The sequence below is a fragment of the Furipterus horrens genome, unplaced genomic scaffold (assembly GCF_987537825.1).
Source record: "Furipterus horrens unplaced genomic scaffold, mFurHor1.1.pri manual_scaffold_9, whole genome shotgun sequence".
In the NCBI taxonomy this organism is placed as follows: Eukaryota; Metazoa; Chordata; class Mammalia; order Chiroptera; family Furipteridae; genus Furipterus; species Furipterus horrens.
In genome coordinates, this window is record NW_028327179.1 from 32,565,071 (window position 1) to 32,587,982 (window position 22,912).

Here is a 22,912-nt window from a genome sequence, read left to right on the forward strand (position 1 = left end):
AAAATACATAATTATAGTAAATAATTATAATCTATTTGATAAAATAAAAACCCATGAGTCCATACTGATTTAAACAGATAAATAGGAGAGAAGAGAAAGCTCTTTCTTACAGTAGAATGCCAATAATAAATATAAGCTGAAGGATAATGTTAAAATATCATCAATGGGTGCTAAAACTTCGTGTGAATATTTGGTACAGATCAGGAGATTTATATACTCTCAGAATAACTATATTTTTTTAAAGGAAAGAAAAAAGAAGAAAGGGAAATAAACCATAAGCTCATATAAAAATGAGCTCATGCTTTTTCGTAACCTGCTTTTCTCATATAAAAGGTATATCATGCTCTTATTTATTTGTACTTAAATATTTTCCAGCATGTAATAGGCATAGTAAATATTTATTGAATGAATGAAATTTGCAAGGATTTTTAAAGCAAGATTGTGATGCATATTCCTGTAACAAATTTCTTCATTCCCACAACTATTTCCTTAGGACTAGTTCCTGAAAGTGGAATAATGAGGTAAAGAACATTCAAAACCCTAAGGCCTTTGATAGAACTAAATTGCCCTCCAGAAAGATTTTTCTACTGTATTTTCCCACCAGTGATGTATTAAACAAATGCCTTTCACTACAGTTTTAAGGAGGAAGATTGAGATTAATGTCTGTAAAACACCCAGAGAAGGACCCCACCGTCGTCAATCAGAAAAATAATAGTCATTCAAGTCCTCTTTTCTCTGTGTGTAGGTTAGCTTCTGTCAAGACCAAAATATGGCGATCACCACCAGTTTTCCAAAAGCCTCAGTCTTATAAAATGGAACGTTTTATCAATGCAGAAAGCTCCAAATTGGGATAGAATCTAGTTTTAGTTGAGCCAGTCATATATCGTATCATATATCGTACTCTTCAGTATCTGTTGATACTGAGTGAAAACCCTATCACTTGCCCTAGGCCTGGAGTCTGCTACATCAACATAAATGATGAAGAGGAAAACCTGGTTCCTGATTGAAATAGGCTGACACTGAGCACCACTGTCATCAACACAGAACCTCCAAGAGGGCCTCCTTCATTTGGACGTTGGTGCTGCATCTTAGCATGCTTCAACACCAGCACCCAAGGCAGTTTCCAAAGGGGGACAGGGCAAGATACAGGACACATACATGCTCCATGGGCAGCTGAGCAGTTTGCCCTCTTAACACTGACTGGTGCCCAGGGCAACCCATACCGGCTGATTTAAGCCTGCAGCCAGTTGAAGCAGGGGGATATTATCTCCTGATCTGTACGTTATAAGATTATTAAGGAAAACCAAGAAGAGGGGATTCAATGAGGTACCTTTGCACTCAAAAGATGAGAAATGAGAAAATTATACCATGATTTGGATTTGCTTATATTTTCCCCTTTGGCTTTCACTGCCTCATATGTTCTCAAGTGATGACAGTTGGGCTGATTGAGAGCCGTTAGTCAAATCCAGTAATAGTATTAATCTGTGGTTGGAAATGACTGTTAAAGTAAGTGCCAGGCTATTCAGTTGTGGTTTTTCTTCCAACTTCCAATCGTGCCAGGCTTCCAGCGGGAGGAATAGAGGCTGTGGTAAAGGAAACCGTTGATAAACGAAAGAAACCAGAAACTGTCACTACCCATAACAACGGGACAACAAAAAAAATTGCAGAAAGGGAGGGGGAGATGAAGGAAATTGTACAAGGCGGTGCAGCCTGCACAGTCTGATGTGATCGTTAGAGATGAGGCTGGTGTGGTGGTGCCTCAGCCATTGACTCCAATTTTCCAGTGAGAACAGGAAGGCGTTAAGTACCAAACCTGAGCTCTCCAGTAATACTGCTGAGCAAGAAAGCTTTTCTTGGGTGAAGAAAATGACTGGAGTTGAACTGAAGCTGAATTTGGTTGGGTTTTTTTTGTTTTTTGTTTTTTGTTCTTTTGGTATTTTGTGTTTTGTTTTGTTTTGTTTTGTTTCAGTTTCCTAGCATGCTTCTCAGACCATTACTTACACAAAGGAAGCTGGAGGTCCAGTCACAAGATTATGTCAAAAGAGTTTACCCCATAATCCTCTTTACTGAATTTTCCAGAACAAATGTTTAATAATGTTGCCACCGTTCATCAGTTATCAAGAAGTGCGTATTATAACTGAGGTGTGCTTAGCAATCAAGGTGTCCGATTTGCTGAGTGTTTTTTGTTGTTGTTGTTGTTTTGTTTGTTTTGTTTTAGCTTGAAATCTTTGTGAAAGGTAGTTCTTCAATAGTGTTCTCAATGTCTTTTTTTAAATATAGTTTATTGCTTATGCTATTATAGTTGTCCCAACTTTTCCCCCTTTACCTGGTACCACCCATTCCCTCTGGCAATCCCCCACTTAGTTCATATCTGTGAGTCATACATGTAAGTTTTTTGGCTTCTCTGTTTCCTATACTATTCTTAACAACCCCCTGTCTATTCTGTACCTACCAATTTGTACTTCATCCCTGCACCTCTTCACTCATTCTCTCCCTTCACCCTCCCAACTAACAAGCCTTGAAATGTTTTCCATATCTATAATTCTCTATCTGTTCTGTTTGCTTGCTTAGTTTACTTTTTAGATTCAGTTGTGGAGAGTGGTGAACTTATTGCCATTTTAAGGTTCATAGTTTTGATCTTCTTTTTCTTAAGTAAGTCCCTTTAACATTTCATATAATAATGGCTTGGTGATGATGAACTCCCTTAGCTTTACCTTGTCTGGGAAGCACATTATCTGCCCTTCCATTCTAAATGTTAGCTTTGCTGGATAGAGTAATCTTGGTTGTAGGTCCTTGCTTTTCATCACTTTGAATACTTTCCTGTCCCTTCTAGCCCACAACATTTCTTTTCAGAAGTCAGCTGACAGTCTTATGGGAACTCCTTTGTAACTCTCTGCTTTTTCTTGCTGCTTTTAAGATTCTCTCTTTACCTTTAACCTTTGGCATTTTAATTATGATGTGTCTTGGTGTGGTCCTCTTTGTGTCCATCTTGTTTGGAACTCTGTGCTTCCTGGGTTTGTATGTTTATTTCCTTCACCAAATTAGGGAAGTTTTCTTTCATTATTTTCTCCTTCTGGCACCCCTATGATTCAAATGTTGGTACGTTTGAAGTTGTCCCAGAGGCTCCATAGCCTATCCTCATTTTTTTTTTTTTTTGGATTCTTTTTTTCTGGTTGTTCTGATTGGTTGTTTCTTGCTTCCTTATGTTCCAAATCATTGGTTTGATTCTTGGCTTCATCCACTCTGCTGTTGGTTCCCTATAAATTTTTCTTTGTTTCACTCAGGGGTAAACTTCATTTCTGCCTGGGTCTTTTTTATGCTGTTGAAGTACCCAGTGAATTCCTTGAGCATCCTAATAACCATTGTTTTGAACTCTGCATCTGATAGATTGTTCATCTCCATTTTGTTTAGTTCTCTTTCTGGGGTTTTGTTCTGTCCTTTGATTTGGGCCATATTTCTTTGTCTCCTCATTTTGGCAGCCTGCCTGTGTTTGTTTCTATATATTAAGTAGAGCTGCTTTGAGTCCCTGTCTTAGTAGTGTGGCCTATTGTAGAGAAGCACACTGGTAAGTTGAATGGGGAAAAGCCTTGGGTTACTAATTCCCAGGGCAGGGCAACCAATGTGAACCAGATTGATGAAGTCTCAGATATGGTGTCACCACTCTGTGGCACTCTGTGGGAGAAGTCTCAGAAAGGGAACAATGCCTCTTCCTAGCCTTTGGAATTTTCTCCAAGAGGACTCTAGCACTCACCCTGATGCCAGACACTTCAGTTTCTCCCCATATGCCACTGGTGCTCTTCCAGCTGCTGCCCCAGTGCTAAAGCCCAGAGAGAGTGAGTCTGTGTAACTCCTAAGTCCGTTGCAGGCCCTTAAGAGGAGACCCCTGAGAATCTCACAGTTTCTTCCACTGCCCCAACCCTCACTGGTTTTCATAGCTAGAAGTTATGGGGACTTATCTTCCTGGTGCTGGAACCCTGGGCTGGGGGTTCTGGTGTGGGGCTGGGATCCCTTGCTCCCGAGGTGTCCCTCCCAATTTTTATCCACCACACATAGTTGTAGGACCACCCATTCTGCACGTGTCCCCTCCCTCCTCCTACCATTCTGGATGAATGTGGCTTCTTTAATTCCTTGATTGTTGGACTGCCATGTAGCTTGATTTTCTGATGATTCTGGGTGATGTTTGTTTTGTAGTCTAGTTGTAACTTTTGCTGTGGTTGTGCAAGGAGGTGAGCCATGTTAACCTACACCTCCATCTTGGCTGGAAGTCCAATTTGCTGTCTTTATCTCAAGAACTTGAGACTGGCAGCTCTCCATGTGTGTTCACCAAAGCTCCAAGGTATTTGTTTTATACCTGCAAAGAAAGAAAACTTGAAGTTAATCTATATTCAGTGAACTGAAAAATTAAATGTATCTATAAAGGAAAAAAGATATAAGCTCCAGAGTAACATCTAGGAGAGTCTGAGCACAGTACACCTGAAGCATTTCACCATCTCCCAATAAGAAAGGAGCTATTTTTACAGGTATTCTGCCATATTTCAGTGTTTCTAAGATATACTTTATTTCATCTTAGATTATTTCTAGAATTAGTATGTAAATTGCAGTTGATTGTGGTAGCATCTTAGATTGTGTGAGATACAAGGTTCTGGGTTAAAAAGCAAAAGTTAATTGTTTTCTGCATATCATTGGTTTTCAATAGCTGATTAGGTATAGGGGTCATAAGACATTTTCAAGCACTGGCGGAGAAAACGTATTTACTCTGTGGACACTTTTATTATAATTTAGTGTGTAGATCATATTCCTTGGGGCATGCAAGGAATAGACTAAAGAAACTGAGTCTCAGTTATCAAAGCCCTCACGGGTCACTACTGATCAATGGCAGAGCAGGACTGGGGTCCGTGCCCAGCCTGGAGGTCCACACAGGGTGTGTTGTCCTGCTGCCTGTCAGGGCCTTACAAAGCAGGACTCAGTGAGACAAACCCCACATTTGCTCTGAAGCGTCCTTCGATCTGGGCATTGGCAGAACTCCCAAATAAGTGGGGAAAGGTACCAGGAAAGCTCAGCCTCAAATGAGTGGATCAGTTAAATATGAGACAGTGAAATGTTGTTCTGTGATGGGCCATGGGATTGGCATGGCTGTGTTGCTCAGCTGCTCCAGGCTCAGCCTGCAGACTCTTCCCTCCCCTCAAGTCCTTCCTACTTCAGCTGCCAGGATTATCTTTTGAAATAAATCTTTTTTTTTAAATAGTATGATGCTAATAAAATAACACCAACGATATACTATTTTTTTTTTTTTGGTAAATTAATAAAGAACAGTTCAGTCACCATATCAAATTTAAATTTAAATGTCTTCAGACTTAGTATGCTTAACCAAAGTAATCTAAAATACATATAAGTTGGCAAAAGTGCCACATCTGTAATAATTCTGAAAGAAACACGACTGCAACATGAACATGGGGAAGCAAAAGAGAACGAGGAAGTATGGAACCATGGAGCGAATGCTTAGTCTCAGAGATAAGAGGATTAAAGAAAAGGACAGATCAAAACCTAAACAGAAAGATCCCAGCGCACTCAAGAAAACAGATGTCTCCCGATGCCCTTCCTGCATATTCTTCCGTATAATACACAGCTGGGCCAACTTTACCACATCCTGGTTGGTACCAACTTTATCAAGTTTTCCATTAAGACTAAACTGGACTTAGTGCAGTCAGTGATGGGCTGTCTATATGCCAAGCATATCCCTCGTGTAACTGACTGTGAAATGGCTGAAAGTGGGAAACTGGGGCAGAAGTATGAGAGGCTCTAAGGATCGCCAAGGAGCCAAGATTTGAATGATTACCATGCGCACTCAAAAGAACCTATGCAGATGACTGGCTGCTTAGTACAGAGAGTAACTCAACACAAGTGTTGCATTGTGGCCACAGTTGACGGGGACCTTAAAAGAAGAATTAGGAAGATCCATGGAGTACATTTCTAACCATAGGTACAACATTGTGCAGATGCCAGATGATTATGGAGACCCTTGGTTCTAATACTTAAAAGACAGAGTTCCTCTGCTTTCCTTCAACCAACTTTCTCTGTTGCCAGTTTATTAAACATGCTACAGAATGAGTTATTATTGCTCCACTCAGCCGTTTGCTCTGTTATAAGCTGAGTGTGGTTAAATACACTCACTTTTTGGTGTCGTTTTGAAAATATTTTGTATCATTTTAATATTTGTTACATCTGCTCACAGAATAAATAAAGTACATATAAGTTATGTGCTTAAGCTACAAAAATCTGAAAGTGCATTTTATCAGCGAAGCATACAGTTGTGTTATTTCCAAATTATATCAATATATTACTTGAAATATATTAAATACTTTCACTCATAATGCTTTGTAAGCTCTAAAGGGATTTAATTAATTAACTGAGATGAACATAGTACAAACATTCAAATTTTTTAATTTATTTGAACCCCTTTTTGTCTACTTTTCCAAAATAGGATTATCACCCATCACCTTCAGTATATATTAGTTACAATTTGACATTTGACCTTAACCTCTCTATGCCTCAGTTCCTGCTTTTAAAATGAAGAAAATGATACTTACTTAGCAGAGTGTTGTTAGAATTACATGAGATGATTCATGTAGAATAAAGTAGCCCCTATCCTGTAAGAGATGTTTGGTAAATTGCATCTGTTATCATAATAGCTGAAGATGTTGAAGAAAAGTTACCTACTCAACATTTTTTGGTTACACTGGTTTTTTATCTACATAATTTCATAAAAATAATGACTTTAATGGTAAGGTTTCTTACATATTCCCTTAAACTTTCTTTCAGATTTATAATCTAGCCAAAAGTGGTCAGAAGTTCTTTTCTAGGTTAAAAGAATCTAAATTTCATTTTCAAGGAAAATGTGTCCCTCATTTACAATACCAAGCTGGCTAGTGATGATCTGAGGTATAGATGGTCAGGAAGTAATTATCCTTTTTATTAGAAAGTAAACAGTTATTTAATTAATATCTAAAACATGACCAGAGTAGTCCCAATAAGCCAAGGGCACAGGTTCAGTCTCTGGTCAGGGCACATACAAGAAGCAACCAATGCATGCTTTGATAAGTGGAATAACAAATACGTCTCTCTCTCTCTCTCTCTCTCTGTAAAAATCAATAAATACACAATTAAAAAGTAAATAAAATATGGCTAGGGTATTTTGTATTTTCTGAGTCCAGAAGCCATTTTTGAGTACACTGTTCAGTTGACATTTAAATCTTCAATTTAGCTAAGTATGTGAAACCTCATATAACCTAACAGCCCCCTGCAGCCACATAGTCTTAAGACTGAGAATAATATAGGATTTTGTAAAAATATTTTGTAAATTGTTTCATTTTTATATTCAACTATGAAAAAAAAAAGCCGGTGATATGGGATAGCTTTTGTATACAGTTCCAGTTAATAGTGTGTTAAGTATATAAGAAATACCACACAAAGCTTTTTTTTTAATGCTGTGTCCATATTTATCTTTTTCTAATACCACAAATTAATAAGAGATGGCAACATATAACTGGATTTTTATTTTCATTTTTAACAAATTTTATTGCACTTTTCATATTAAAAGCCATATGTTAGCAAAATTTTAGAAAGTTTGATTTAGAAAACTTTAGAAAAGCAAAAAAAGGGAGGATGAAAATTACCTATAACCTATAGATAAATAACACATATCTTACCATTTTCTTCGTATCCTTTTTTCTAGTCTTTTTGATATATATTTTTATATAGTAATATTTTGTATTATATAAACATATTTAATATGTATTTCAGGTCTTTTTAATATATTTTTTACCAAATGTAATTATTACTGTACATTTTTTTTACCGGATGTTTTGCTGGTATGACTGACAAAACCTTTTGCCCTTGATGTCCTTCTCTTCTCTGTGTAAAGCCGAACACATGGCAGATAGAATTGTGCCTCTCTAGAGCATGTGTAATACGAACAGATGGTAGGCAGAATCATATGCCCACAGCCTCCTCCTCATAAATTCATTTGTTTCATAAATAAATTAGGTACTTTGTACTGAGGCCAAAGATTGACTTTAATGTTTATTTTGTAACATGCATTTTTCAATTTGCTGTGGTAGTTTACACTTAAATATATGAGAGGTCACATTTAAATTCATGGCAGATTGCATGCATAAATATATATAGTATATAAAATAGTATCAATAAGAAATCATGATTAACAATATTGATTCCAGGTCCTACACTTACCACATACATAACTGTGTCTGTTTAAGTTTCACAACTCTCCTAAGCCCCAGCTTCCTCATCTGTAAAATGAGGAGAGTAATTAATGCCTGTGTTTCAGGGTTGTTTGTAAGGATTAGAAAAATATGTCTTATCTATAGTTCTTATCCCATTTCATTAAGTAAAAGTATCTGGCTGTATTGGAAACTGAGAAGTAGAAATTCATGGAATTATTACCAATAGTAAATAAGCATGAGAATAATAGAGTTCATACACACCAAGAATCGGGGAAATATACATTCTAACAACAATTTATTAATGTATTTAGAAAGAAGTGTATTTCATTTACTACAATATTCCTGACATCCAGAACAGCATAGACACAGGAAATATTCTCTGATGGAGTGAGTGAATAAACAAAATACATATCAGGCTTTGAGCAAGTCATTTAATCTCTCAGGATCTCAGTTTCTTCATCAATATAAGTAAAAGACCATATTCAAGTTCAGTAGAATGGGGAGAGGGATGCTCCAATTAGCTTAACTTCCAAGGAAAAGAAATCAAGGGAAGCAGGGAGGGAGAGAAGGTAATACAGCATTAAGCAAAGAATGAATTACTTTGGAATGAGTGCAAGTTCATTATATTTGCTATTGATTGACGACATTACATTTACTGAGCAACTAATTTTACTTCTCAGCAGTTCTAGCAGTTCTGCTTCATCCACATAGTTCATTATATTTGAAGCACATCTGTGGGACAGCAGCTGTAGTATCTGTCCTTTAACAGACGAGCAGAGGCTATAAGGCCTGCCTGCCTGCAGCCAGTAATTTGTTAATCAGTTACAGAGCTGTCATTAGGAGCTGGGTCTCCTGTCTTCTTTCCATTACACGTGGCTAAGTGCTTCTGTCTTGTTATAAAGAAGTATCTTCAGGGGACACGGCCATCTCCTGTTCTAGAAATAGCATTGTTACCTGATGGGTTGGCCTGCCAGGATGACCATTTTCATGTGTTTTTTAGGAAGCTAGAGTTTAATCATTTTTTTTCCTAAGAGGAAGTAGCAATAGATCTTGTACCAAAAATAACACCTTAACAGCTAAATTCTGCTTAGCAGGTAGTTTCCCAAGGATGATCCAATGCAATGAGTCATCATTCTAAGTACTTATTAGCACTATTATTAGCATTATTTCTTTTTTACTAACCCTGGTGCTTTTGGTACATGTTTTTCTGGGAGGTTCACAGGCCTCACACTGTGAGTATAAACCATTCCCCTATGTCCCTTTTTTTCTTCTGCTTTTACTTTTCAAATCTAGGATAGCCCATGATTTAAGAAAACAGTCAGGATTATGACCATAGCAAGAGTGACAGCTTCTCCAATTGGTAGCAGATCCACCTCATTCCCAGTAAAAATATAAAGCGTAGAGTAACATAAACAAATGTGTGAGATCTATACTATTAAGAAAACTATAAAGCTTTATTCAGAGATATAAAAGACTTACATAGATGTAGAGAATATTTGAAAGATATTACATTTTCCTGAATGAGAAATCGAATATTGAAATAAGATCTTCGCAAATTAATTTATAGGTTTATGCAACTCCAATCAGAATCACAGTAGAATTTTCTAAAATGCATTTGGGAAGAGTTAAATTGGTGAAAAGTGCCAGGAATTTTTTTTTTTTTTTTTTTTTTTTTTTTTTGAAGTTGCTCTGGCCAGCTAGCTCAGTTGGTTAGAGCATCCTCCTGATACAACAAGGTTGCAGTTTTGATTCCCAGTCAGGGCACATATGAGAAGCAACCAATGAATGCATAAATAAGTGGAACAACAAAGCGATGTTTCTGTCTGCCTGTCTCTGTCTTTCTCTCTCTCTCTCTGTCTCTCAATCTCTCTCTCCCCCTCTTCCTATCTCTCTAAAATGAATGAGTGAGTGAATGTTATGAAGGGAAACTCCCACCACCAAGCACTAAAATGCATTATGAAGCTACAAGAATAAAAACAAATTGGTTCCAGCAGAAGAAATGACAGACATTAATGAAACAGAATAGAGAGCCCATAAAAAGACCTCAGCTTAGGAAGTGATGTACTTTATAGTAAATCACAAATCCTGGAGGACAGAATGGCTTTTTCCACAAATGAGATAGGGTAACAGGTCAACTTGGAGGAAAAAAAAATAGCAATTTGATATGTTTTTCTCTATTTCTTACAACAGAGAAAATAACAAATGGCCTAAAAGTTAAATATTAAAAATGAAACCATAAAGGGCTAAAGAAATTATGGAACATACTGATGGCCCAAGAATGGAGATAGACTTTCAAAGCATTAAAAAGTCACAAAGAAAAATATTAATGTATTTGACTATATAAAAATTGAAAACTTGTTCATCAAAAAATAAAAATACTGCAAATTTTAAAAGCAGGTAGTAATCTTGGGGAAAATGTTTGCAATGAATATAACAAAAGTGTAATATCCTTAATGAATAAAAAGCTCTTAAAATTAATTGGAAACTACCCCAGTGTAGTATTACCACTTTCCTATCACATTATGTATACATCACAGTGCTGAATGGGTTTAGAAGGAGAACACAGTTCAGAGGGCACAAGAGAGTGAAATAAATGCAGATCTTATTTTCCATTCACATTCTTTGTTCAAAGACAGTTTAGGGAAAGTACACATTAAGCTATAAATACTTCAGGACAGTTTGTCCACATTGACACTTCCATTTCCTAAAATGAAACCCTCATTGGCCCACAGGGAGAAAAAAAGGCCGGCTTTGTTAACCAGCTTTATTTCAACAAGCATATCCATATGGTAAGAACTTCCTCTGATGAGTCATCCACAGTTGTCAAACACCAACTTTCCTTTGTTTGACCCTGGCAGAGATAAACTGCAAGTCTGAATCACTTAATTGTGTTTTTTTTTCATATCTGAATTTGCATCTGTCACAAACCCAATGTGTCCACCATGAAAAACTACATTCTTCAAACATCGCTGAAAAAAATCCTATTCAGTTGGGTCTGTTCTGTCTAGATAGTCTGTGAAATTTCTAAGGAATGTTGTGGGCTTTGCTTCCTGTGCTAAATTGTTGAGTTATCACACATTATTGGATTTCACCCAAAATGTGCTGGATAGGAATATTATATTCATGCAGTTGTCTTTACCATTCAGAAAGGGAAATAAGGAAAAAGTTACTATTGCTCCTTGTCATAAGGTATAAAAACTCTCTCAGAGGGTAAATGGAAATGTGTGTGTGCAAATAATTTAAAATACAGGGTGGGGCAAAAGTAGGTTTACAGTTATGTGGAAAATAATACAGTAATTAATAAGTAATAATAAACTCTGTTTCACTTACACATAACTGTAAACCTACTTTTGCTTACCCCTCTATGCCCTTGATTCCTTATAGAGGCTTGAGTCATATTCAGTCTCAGCTTTGTCGTGACTGCTAACCACTTTCTTGTTTCTTGTTCTTGTTCAGCCAAGGACTATATGGCTAGGATTCAGATTCTGCTCTGGGATATGATGCCATCCTTAGTTTGAAAGACATCTTTAGATATATCTTCTTACCCATTCATATATAAAAGAGAGAAAAGAATTGATGTTGTGTGATTTCTTCTGTATGCTATTTACTTTTCTCTATTTTGAATTTTTTCTATGTGCATATATATTTAATAATCAGCAAAATAATTTATTTTTCAGAATAGCCACCAATGGCTAAAAATATAAATGTAATAAATAAGCCTGTTTAAAAAATTCAACTGGCTCTTAGATAAGTAAAATTTTATCCTAAGAAAAAAATGGTAACTTTGGTTGATTGATCACTGCACTAATCTCAATACTAGAGTCATAAGTAGATAACATCACTGATATTCAGGGGCCAGCACCCATATTTATATGCTAAGAAGATTGTTTTTATTATTATCTTTTTAATCCTCATCCAAAGACATTTTTTTCATTGCCGACACAGAGAGAGATAGGGAGAGAGAGACAGAGACATTGATTGGCTGCCCTGATCAGGGTTTGAACCCGCAACCTGAGTATGTGTCGTGACCAGGAATTGAACCCACAACCTTTTGGTCCATGAGATGATGCTCCAACCAACTGAGCCACCCTGGCCAGGGCTAAGCAGATTGTTTTTTAAAGGAAAAAATGAGATAATCAGTCTTCTACTGTTTGGAGTATTTTTAACCAATGATTGAATCCAATTTGAGGATATTTTTGGATCCTTTTTAATTCTTTATGAGTGAAGCTTTGGCTCCCTTTTTGAGCAGAGCTGCTTTTTTAAAAATAAGCCACTCCAACCAACAGACAGTTCTATTTCAGAAAATTTCTAGTGATTATTTTCCCCCCATATCAACATTAAAACCTTCAGCCTTGGATTATGTCATTTTGCTGACATATGGCTCTTGTCAATATTGGAGTGTTTGCAAGAAAGCAAATGCCATATGAGCATAGAGGTGATCATAATTATATACTCAGAGACACACCCACAGTAGAGCCCATAAGACTCCCTTTGGCACAAATATTGTGTCAAAAGACAAGACTAATGGGCTCCTAGATTAAAAGAAGTGGCTTTGAATGCCACGTTGTTGTTCCTGTATAATGTATTAGCTCTTAGGAGTCTGTTGCCATTAAATAGGCTTTTACATTTTCTAACTTTTAATTTTTGTGTATTGCTTTTGGTGTAAGTCTATCAGAGAGAGAAAACTTCAGTCACTTGGATCACCTTGATTCATGTAGCTAGTTTGTTTTCTGTGATATATGCTGCTAATTAATCTCAGCATTTTCCTACTATACCTAGATAGCACTTCAGAATCGTTCTCATCCTAGCTCGCAGCCTATTACTTACTGCCTATCAATCAGATTGGACAAATGAATCTCCTTGTCATTCTAGATATGTAGATAACTCCACCCCATTCTGGATATATAGGTAGGTGGCCACCCCTTATGATCATGCACATCCCTCAGGCTGTTACTTGAACTGTGTGCACCAAGTCATAGGCAGTGCTCTTTCCCTGGGCAAGATGGATAGTTTTACAAGGTCTTATCCTAAAAGAGAGTAATAAATAACATCTTGAATTATGGTATGAGGAGGGCACCACCAATGGTCTAATCCCTTATATTACACAGTAGCAGTGAGTTATTAGGGAAAAAAAGAGAACGAAACCTGTCTGTCTGGACCACCTTTTGTTCTTAATGTTTTGAGAGGTGCTCATCCGATTTTTCAAAACAGTCCTTTGAAATAACAAAGATTATTTTTTATGATTTTTTTTTCTTTTCTATAACCTCTTGTTCTGGGTATCCTGGATAGAGTGACCAGCAATCCCAGTTTGCCTGGGACAGAGGCTTCCCAAGGTACAGGATTTGCAGTGTCTGGAACCACCCTGGGCAGACTGGATTGGTCAGTCACCTTATTCCTGGGTGCCCTACCCCCAAATGGCCAGGTATTGAGGAACATGAGTTCTAAGTTTCTCACTCATGGACCACCTCCCTGTTAAAGGCACAGTATGAAGAAAGGCTAGGAGCTGTGAGACAGGATGATTTTTTTATGGTGTATGGTGAGGTTCTTGTTTGGCTAAGTGATGTCTTTAGTTCACATTTCTTCTCTAGAGTGAAGGTAGTTGATAAGCCCTGAGCCCAGTTAATAATTAAAGCCTGACTAATTAATCTATGGCACTGATCTGCCAGGCATCCCTGGTAAACTGATTATCTGTTGCCTTCACACACCACCATCATGCTAGCCCCAAATGCTCTTCCAACCTTTTGTCATTAAAGTTTTTCAATACCAAGCCCAACTTAAAATACAGTGAGTATTACAACTGGAATTTCCATAAGGGAGAAGGCTGTTGTCATCCAAGCTCTGTGGTTGTTTGAAGAGACAGAACACAGCATTCCCCTGGGCATTCAGCCTGAGATGTCTGACAGTTCTAGAAGCTTATTGCCCGTGGTGAGATAGGTGATTCCATGGTGGTCACAGACCCTGGACTGTGGCTCTACTTTCCTAGTAATTAGTAATACTGATATAAATGCTTTATCCGTGCAAGATTGCTTCTTTAGTTTGACTCAGATTTCTTTTCCTGTTTTCAAAACTTTCTTTCAAATGCAAAGTTACTAAGTACTTGCCAATGGTCTGACTTTAGGGTCAGAATGAGAATGAAAATGTAATAGCGTATGAGAATGAAAATGTAATAGCGTATTTAGGAACGCAGACTTTAGAAAGTGCTTAGGCAGAGGCAGATTTAATGGTGGGCGCACCAGGCACACGCCCTGGGCCCACGACTTCTGAAGGGCCCCGCAAAACCCCAACTTTATACTTTTTTCTAATGACACCAAGTTTGGTTTCATTACTACGCTCCATAAAATATGGTTAACATGTATTTTTATTTTCCCTGTCTCTCTCTTTTTTTAGGGGGCCCAATATTTTCTTCTGTGCCTGAGGCCTCAACCGACCTTAATCTGCCTCTGTAACTAGCTGTACACGATCATTTCTTTCCTGCCCTAAGAACTTGTTCCCTAAGCAGTGTGATCAGAGAGCAAGAGATAAAGGAGGCGCTGCGGGGAGTAATGAATGAGTAATTTGGCAAGAAAACTTACCAGAAAGTATATATAATGAATGTGTGGATCCCAGACGCAGAATGAGACAAATCATGGTTATTATTCCTGTTGGACAAGATTGTGCCAGCCTAGGTTTCTAATTTTAAAGGTATGAAAGGTACTGTATTTAGTAACACGAGGAAGGAAGTGATATGGACTGAATGTTTGTGCACCTCCCAAAAATTCAGATGTTGAAGCCCTAACTCCAATTTCATACTAGTTGGAGATGGGAGCTTTGGGACATACTTAGGGTTAGATAAGGTCATGAAGGTGGGTCCCACAACATGGGATTAAGGCCCACCAGAGAGCTTGCTCTTCCAGCCAGGTGAGTACACAGCAAGCAGGTCTGCGGGCCAGAGGAGAGCCCCCTTCTCAGCCTCCAGAGCTGTGGGAAATAGACTTCTGTTGTTTTAGTCACCCAGTCTGCGGTGTTTCGTTAGGGCACTTCAAGCTAACTAAGACAGGAGATGGCACTGGAAGAAAAGGCAGTTCTTTAAGTATTAATATTTAAGAAAAATGTTTATTTCTGGCCAATAGGAGATAATAATTGTTGAAGTGATATCTTTATAAATCTTAATAATCTCACTTCTTTAGTCATAGATGGAATTAAGTCACTTAATATATTAATGTGTAAGTTCTGCAGTGTTTCAGAAATCTCAAGTGGTTTGGTGAGTTCTGGTTTAATTTTAATTCTCCATCTTGAACTGGAAAACAGTGGGGTGTCTCTCTCTCTTTCCCTCACTTTCCCCCGCCCTCTCTCTCATTACTCATAATCCAGTAAATATGAGCCCTCTGTGGAGAAATAAATTAGTTACATCTGGTAACAAGGAAAAGTTAATTCAGCTATTTATTTTAAAGGAAATTACCAGACTCAGAGTCCCCTGTTATGGACAGACATGGCTGCACACTCTCTAACTTCTGTTCATCTGGTCTTAACTGGGCAGAACACTGCCTTTCCCTGGGAGAGGAGTGAGGAATTTCCCTCTTGGGGTCTGTCTCACCGAGAGAACTTCATCTCAGATTCTTCTTTTTGCCCCAGTCCTTCCCTTGTATTACTTGGGCTTTTACATTTTTTCACCATGCTCTTCCCCACCAGCCCCTCTTCCTTTCTGGACACATTTCCCTAAGAGCCTCTTTCCCCTCCCTGCCCTATTTAATCCCTCCTCTCTGATTTGCCTTTGCTACACTTTTTCTCCACACTTGTCTTTCTTTGTCTTCCAAGGAGCCCATCCCTGTCCTGCATACCTGCGTGAAGTCAGCACCCAAGGGCAAAATTCCCATCCTACATACTTCTTGTTGCTTCTTTAATGATTTTGACAAGATCTTAGATTTAGGGGTCTAATTGTCAGCTAGCCCCGGTTTTTAAATACCCATTATCTGCAGGCACATATTGTCTAGTGCCACAGACCAGTGAAAGCATAAATGGATACAACAATATAAATCAAATCCAGTTTGGCTCTAAGTGTGTATACATCTGCTCTATGTACATATCTGTGCAAATACACATGCTCACACTTGAATGACACTGAAATGAACCAAGCAGGCATATCTTGAGACAGCAAGGATTGAAGTTGATGGAAAGAAAGGAAAGTCTTCTTGGTAGGAGGACAAGAGATTTATTATGTATTAAATGAGTGCCAGTTATAGGCAGAGTGGGCAGTAAATTATGTGCCCTGACTACAGAAGCAAGTAGGGGTTGGGTATGTCCTCAGAGAGCTTGCAGTCTGTCCATAGAGACCAACCGGTAAACGTATAGTAGAAGTGGGTTAGCACAGTAGAGAAGAGGTGAGGTGAACAGGTTACATACATGCAATGTATGGCAAGTAGCCATGTTGGGATCTGTTTTCTTCTGATTTTCAAAGTAATTAGTACTCATAAAATGCTAAGGACAGAGTAATAGAAAAATGCAGAAAACAAATTCCCCATAATCTCATCATCCAGAGGAAAGCATAAAACAGTAGCTTTATAAGAATGCCCTCTTTATACATAGACCATTTTGACTTGTTATTTCAAGCTGACCTGATGAATCAGGTGTTTGGGGAAATTCAGGTCATATTAATAAGTTATTCGGAACTTTCAGAACATGTCTTCACATGGGTACCTCATTGAATATATGGTAAAATAAATGTTTGTCACTATACTTCAAACTATGTACATGTACTTAAGCCTTTCACATGTTTAGATCTAAAGCAGTTTTCTTAGCAGTTTTTTACTGTCCTTCTGAATCTCATGTTTGCTTGGAAATATAGTTTCTTAACTACTATTTTTAAATAGCTTTATTAACATATAATTTGCATACCACACGATTCACCAGTGTAAATTGTACAATCCAATGCTTTTTCATTTAGTGTATCCCCAGAGTTTTGCAACCATCTCCCCAGCCCAAAAAGAAACCTCATGCCCATCAGCAGTCCAATACCGCCATCCTAGGCAACCACTAATCTACTTTCTGACTCCATAGATTTGCCTCTCCTACACTTATAAATGGAATCATACCATAAACACATGCTCTATTGTGACTGGCTTCTTTTATTTAGTGAAACGTCTTTAAGGGTCATCCATTTACAGCATTTATCAGTGCTTCATTCCTATTTATGACTGAGTGACAGACACCACATTGCGTAGCTCTGCTCCATTCTGGTTATCGCTTCATTAGTTGGTGGACGTTTGGGCCTTTTCCACTCTTTGGGTGTTATGAATGCTTCTGCTGTGTACACTCATGTACAGGATTTTGTGTGGACATATTTTCAATATTCTTACGTATGATTAACTGCCGTTTTTGCATGTTTTTCATTCTAAAATTTCATAGGTATCACTTTACACATAATTTGTTACTACAGAAGAAAACAGGTTTAAAACTAAGTTAATTATTTTCCAGTCTTCTTCACCCGCCACCACCCTCTCCCCGCCTTTCTCATTTTGCCTGGCTTTACTAATAATACAAACATAAAGTCATGCTTCTTCTCCCATGTCATGTTGAGCCTTTCACCAAGTTCAGATCACCTTCCTTTAATGTCTTTGCGTCCTTCCCCATTTTCTTGTCTGCCTACTTTGGGTTCTTGTCATCTTACTCGTCCACTGACCTCTCCCCCTTGGCCTCCCTGGCTCCATCTTTATCCCCTCCGGTTGAGTCAGTAAAGCTCTGCCATATTAATCTTTCTAAAATATTGCTGTTTGCTGCTTATTGGAGTCATACCAGCTTAGCTACTTACTGAGCTGTGTTTCTTTGGATAAGTTACTTTACTTCTCACCTGTTTAAAACAAAAGTTAATCAAACCACCTCCCAACATCCTAGTAATAATTAAATGATTGCACTGGGCTTTTGTCTCCCACCAGCAAAATGAGATGAAATTCTCTTTATTTCATGGTCCTATGTTTGTATATCTTGTTTCCCACGGGGGCAAGGATTATTATGGTAGTAGGTAGTATTCTATATATGTATATTTATTTGTAGGTATTTATAAATTTTATTTTAATATATTTGTATTAAAATGTAGAATATAATTTAAATATATGTATATTATATAGTAAGGTCATGTATTATTTAATATTTGTTTTTGGTGAGGGGTTATTCCCCAGCACCTAATGCAGCCCTTTGTGCTTAATGAGAGCTCACTCACTTAGTGTTTACAAAAAAAAAAAAAATTAGTTAATTGATTTTCTGCTTAATCTTGTTATTTGAGTAGGTGGTAATTGTAAGGTGATAGACATTTTTAACTTAACAGATAACAGCTCTAAAACTGAATGTGGGAACAAGTATAAAATAGTAGACATTCTCTGGGTGATATTTTTAAAAATTGTTTTATGAACATGGAAAATTCCTCTTCTAGTCAAGAAAGCTAACAGCTAGAGCATAGATGCAGGTGAAATGCGTGTTACCAAGGTGTTCTGTAGGGTGATCCATGACTTCCTCCTCCTTTTAGTACAATGAAAGTATTGTTAACTAAACGAAATCTTTCATCTTCCATTCTGCATGAATTATTTCCTTTCTATAACAGACACATCAGTGTTCATTTCTCCTCTGCTAGAAAACATACCTTATTTCTTAATGTTGTTTTCCACTCTTCATTGAGATTGTGAATGATATTTATGTTCTTTTAGTTGTTTGTTTAAAAAGGCATGTAATCTGAAATTTAACCCAAGAAAATTCTCTTCACTGAGAGAAGAATTTTTAACTAAAACTACATACAGAAGAAGAAATTAGATAGCCAATTCAAAATTAATTAATCCTTATTGGAAAATTTGACATTTATTATTTATTTTATTCATGATAAAAAGAGTTGTAACAGGTGTAGAGAATATATAATGACTTCAGAGGAAGGACTATTAGGATTAAATGTGACTTGTACACCCACCACATGGTAACTAATGTCCCCTTCCTTTCTTGTTAACCATGTGAAATTACTTCATTATCATCTGTGTATAACAATGGCCAGGAAGATGTCTACCATGTATCTACCATGTATGAGTATGAGAAAGTGTATGGGTATGTGGTTGCCACTTATGTAGGTCTACTATAAACTGGACATTTGCAGATGGGGCAGATAAGGTTCAGAGAGGCTATGTGACTTTCCTAATCTCATTCAGGGAGAAACATCTGGTAGGGGATTCACACACAGGACAGTCCTTCACCAAAGTCTATGTCCTTTCCCAAGTCAACAAATACCCTGATAAATCAACATGTTAGAGGCAGAGAAAACATTAAGGCTTAAATTCTCACAAATTCAAAAATGCCTTGGGGAAAATCCTTGCTAAAAACCCCCAAGAACCATACTTGTCTTGGCATGGCTATACCTAAGGTGATACAAGAAGAGAATCAACTTGGCTGTGGTTTGAAATTAATGCAATTTTGCCATTATGTTTTGCAATAATCTCCTTTTAGAAAAAAATACATACAAATGAAAAATGTATTTCTTTCATAAAGAATGTATCTTGTCAGCATTAACAATTACCAAGTATACTGGTGAAAGAAGATATTTGAAGGAAATATTTGGAAATAACCTAAAATTCTCTTTCACAAAAACTCATGGCAATGTTCAATTGCAGATAATTTTCCCCAGATATTGTTTATCTTGTCAGATAAAGTGCTTTCAAAGAGTAGCATGGCAGAAGCCTTCCAGTAGGCTCCTTTGTAGTTCATCTGAGAATTCCAAATAGAAAAAGGCCGAAGGCCAGGAAAGACAGAAAAAGGGTTTATGCAATAGAATGCAATAGTCTCAAGAAGTGAGTGTGGACAAAATCTTCTAAAGAAATGTGTGGCAACCCTGGCTGCTGTGGCTCAGTGGATTGAGTGTTGGCCTGTGAGCCAAGTGTCGCTGGTTCAATTCCCAGTCAGGGCACATGACTAGGTTGCACGTCAGGTCCCCAGTTGGGTGCACAAGTGAGAGGCAACCACATAGTGATGTTTCTCTCTCTCTCTGCTTTCCCCTCTCTCTAAAAATAAATAAACAAACAAACAAATAATTAAAAAAAAAAGAAAAGAAAAGAAATGTGTGGCTCGGTTAGTTTGGCGTCGTCCTCCAAGGCAAAAGGTCGACAGTTTGATTCCTAGTCAGCGCGCATGCCTGGGTTGCAGGTTTTGTCTCTGGTCAGGGCACGGGCGACAGGCAACTTTTTTCTCATATTGGTGTTTCTCTCCCTCTCCTTCTCCCTCCCTTCTACTCTCTCTGAGAATAAATAAATAAAGTATTTTAAAGAAAAAGAGAAAGGATGATCATAAGCAAGGTGAAGAGAAAAGAAATGTAATTTAGATTCAGCAAAGGTCTTAAGAAAATAATGTTTGCGTACCGTTACCAAAGCACTTGGCTAAACCGGTAGGAGGTCATCTACAGTAAGTAATTGTAGTTTTTGATATAGTGCAAAGCACAAACATTACTGACTAAGTATTATTCTGTATAATAAGAAGATTTTTTAATGTGTTTCTCCAGTCAAAGCAATTGCACAGACTTTATTTGGGAATGTTTTTGGTAGGTGCAATCTTTTCATTTTATTAATTTAATCCCTCTCCCCCCCCCAAAAAAAGTGTCTATATAAGGAAGAAGTATTTTTAAAACTATAAAAATAGGGTTCAGATTTACTACTCTTGGTAGAATATCTCTATTGCTAATTTTATCTTTAAATAATTAATTAAAAAGAATTAGTAAGCATGTCACCTGTGACAGGGCTTATGTCTAAAAACAGACAAGATGGGATAGTTTAGTGGATTCTCTCCCTGCAATGGTTTGGAAAAAATGCACAGCTTTTAACTTTTATGAGCCTGTGTCTCGTGGTATATAATTGAGCATTCCTCTCTCGTCTTCCGTCTTCACGCGGGGCCTCTCTAAAGATTTCCAGGAGGGCTACATTTTTAGGCAGTGGAAAGAAACAATTCAAAGTTATTTTGGACCTCCTCAGCCTGTCTCTGTATCTAGCCATCTCTCTCCCTCTGTCTTTAAGTATCTTTTATTCCCCCTACTTTGCTCCTTCAACCCTCTACTTCCTTCCAGCTCAGCTCTATGTCATGGTAATAAAGAACCAGCCAAGGCCGAGTCATGCATGTCTGAGTTTTAGCTGAATCATTTGTACAATTATAAAATTACTCAAGGCAGGAGAATTAAACTGTCCCTCACCACTAACCCAAAGAATATAATCAAAGATCATGTTTATATTTGTCCACCTGAGATATACCATAAATTATATGAATTAAAGGATATTGAACTCAGCTTATCTGAGGAAGGAAGAAATATTCAAAATAATCTCAATGAAAGTACAGTCCTGTGTGTTTCTCCATTACATGGTGCACACAGCTCAGAGATGTGTTACGGCCATAGCTTTTTTTCCATAGAGCCTTATTTCAAAACACATTCTGCCACACAAGTTCCCTGGAGCAGTCTTATTCTTACATCTTTGTACTCCACCAGAGCACACCGAAGAGTCCATCGTGTTGAAAGGTGTTATTCTTCCACTGAGCCCATTATACTTTTCCATGCTCCTGATCCTCTGTCATAAAACTAGCTCATACAAAATATTCAGAATTTTCAGCCGGAAAGTCAATAGATGGTTCTTAGAGTTTGATCATATCTGAGTCCAACCTCTTGGTCAGCTGAGAGTACTGATTCCAATTGGGCCTCTTCCCTTCTTTATATGCCCCATTTCCATTGTCTTGTGACTATGTATTTACATGCAAAGATCCATTTTTTAGGAGTTAATTGCATACAGAGTTTAGTGATTTTGTATTAATTCAAACCAATCCACGACTACTACAAAGCCGAGTTAGTAGATCCCAGAGTCGCACTGCAGGCCTTCCTAAGGTGGCAGTCATTCTGGTCTGTTCACTGAATTGTTACTCCAAGTTTCTTATATTCCCAAAGCAGGTTTTGTCCCTTAGCAATATTCATAGAAGAATGACTATGACTCAGACCTTTACTTGCTGCACTCTATCAAAGGAGGCCAAACTGATGGGCAAACACCTCTGTCTGGCTCTTGCTGTAGGGAGGACTCCGTGAGTTGAAAGTCCTCTGCTAAAGCGTCCAGCAAATGTAAAAGAAAATGGATCGCACGTGCTTACATGCCTAATGGAACCAGCAAAATAAGTTAGAAATATTGCCAAGGGACAAAAACCAAAAGGGAGCTGAAAATCAAAACAGTAAGAGTATGAACCACTGCCACTGTGGAGCTTCGGGCTAGGTGTCAGTGCCCACCCAGGACAGAGACTGTCTTAGGCCTTTACCTGGGAATGACATCCATTAAAGTTCCTCTGCCCCGTTTGCTTCCCAATAGCCATGGCCAACATTTATCTTAAACTGCTCATGATGCGCAAAGGTCTTTTCACCCATGTCTCTGTGGATTCCAGTCTTCAGGAAGAGTGGAGGGGTTTGGCCTACTGACATAGCCGCTCCACCAGCTCATCACGTTAAACTGATGCTCCCCGTTCTCTCTGCGCTTGCTGACCTGGCACACACAGCCATCCCTCCAGCCATTTGAAATATATGCTTCATGTAGAGGGGTCATTTGTGTTTGTTCCCAAACCTCCTAACACTGGTTATACTTAGTTTTGTAATTTCATACTTTTAACTATTAAGGAAACAGAGGAGTATGAAAAGAAAGAGAATTGTTTTTATG

At 37.8% G+C, this 22,912-nt stretch overlaps 1 protein-coding gene and 1 pseudogene across 4 annotated transcripts in view; both read left to right on the forward strand.

Moving 5' to 3' along the window:
• Nucleotides 1-22,912, forward strand: part of CDK6 (cyclin dependent kinase 6) — a 228,415-nt gene that overhangs the window by 187,417 nt on the left and 18,086 nt on the right. The gene's annotated exons all lie outside the window — the stretch shown is intronic.
• LOC150001541 (rRNA-processing protein FCF1 homolog pseudogene) lies at nt 5,451-6,029 on the forward strand (annotated as a pseudogene).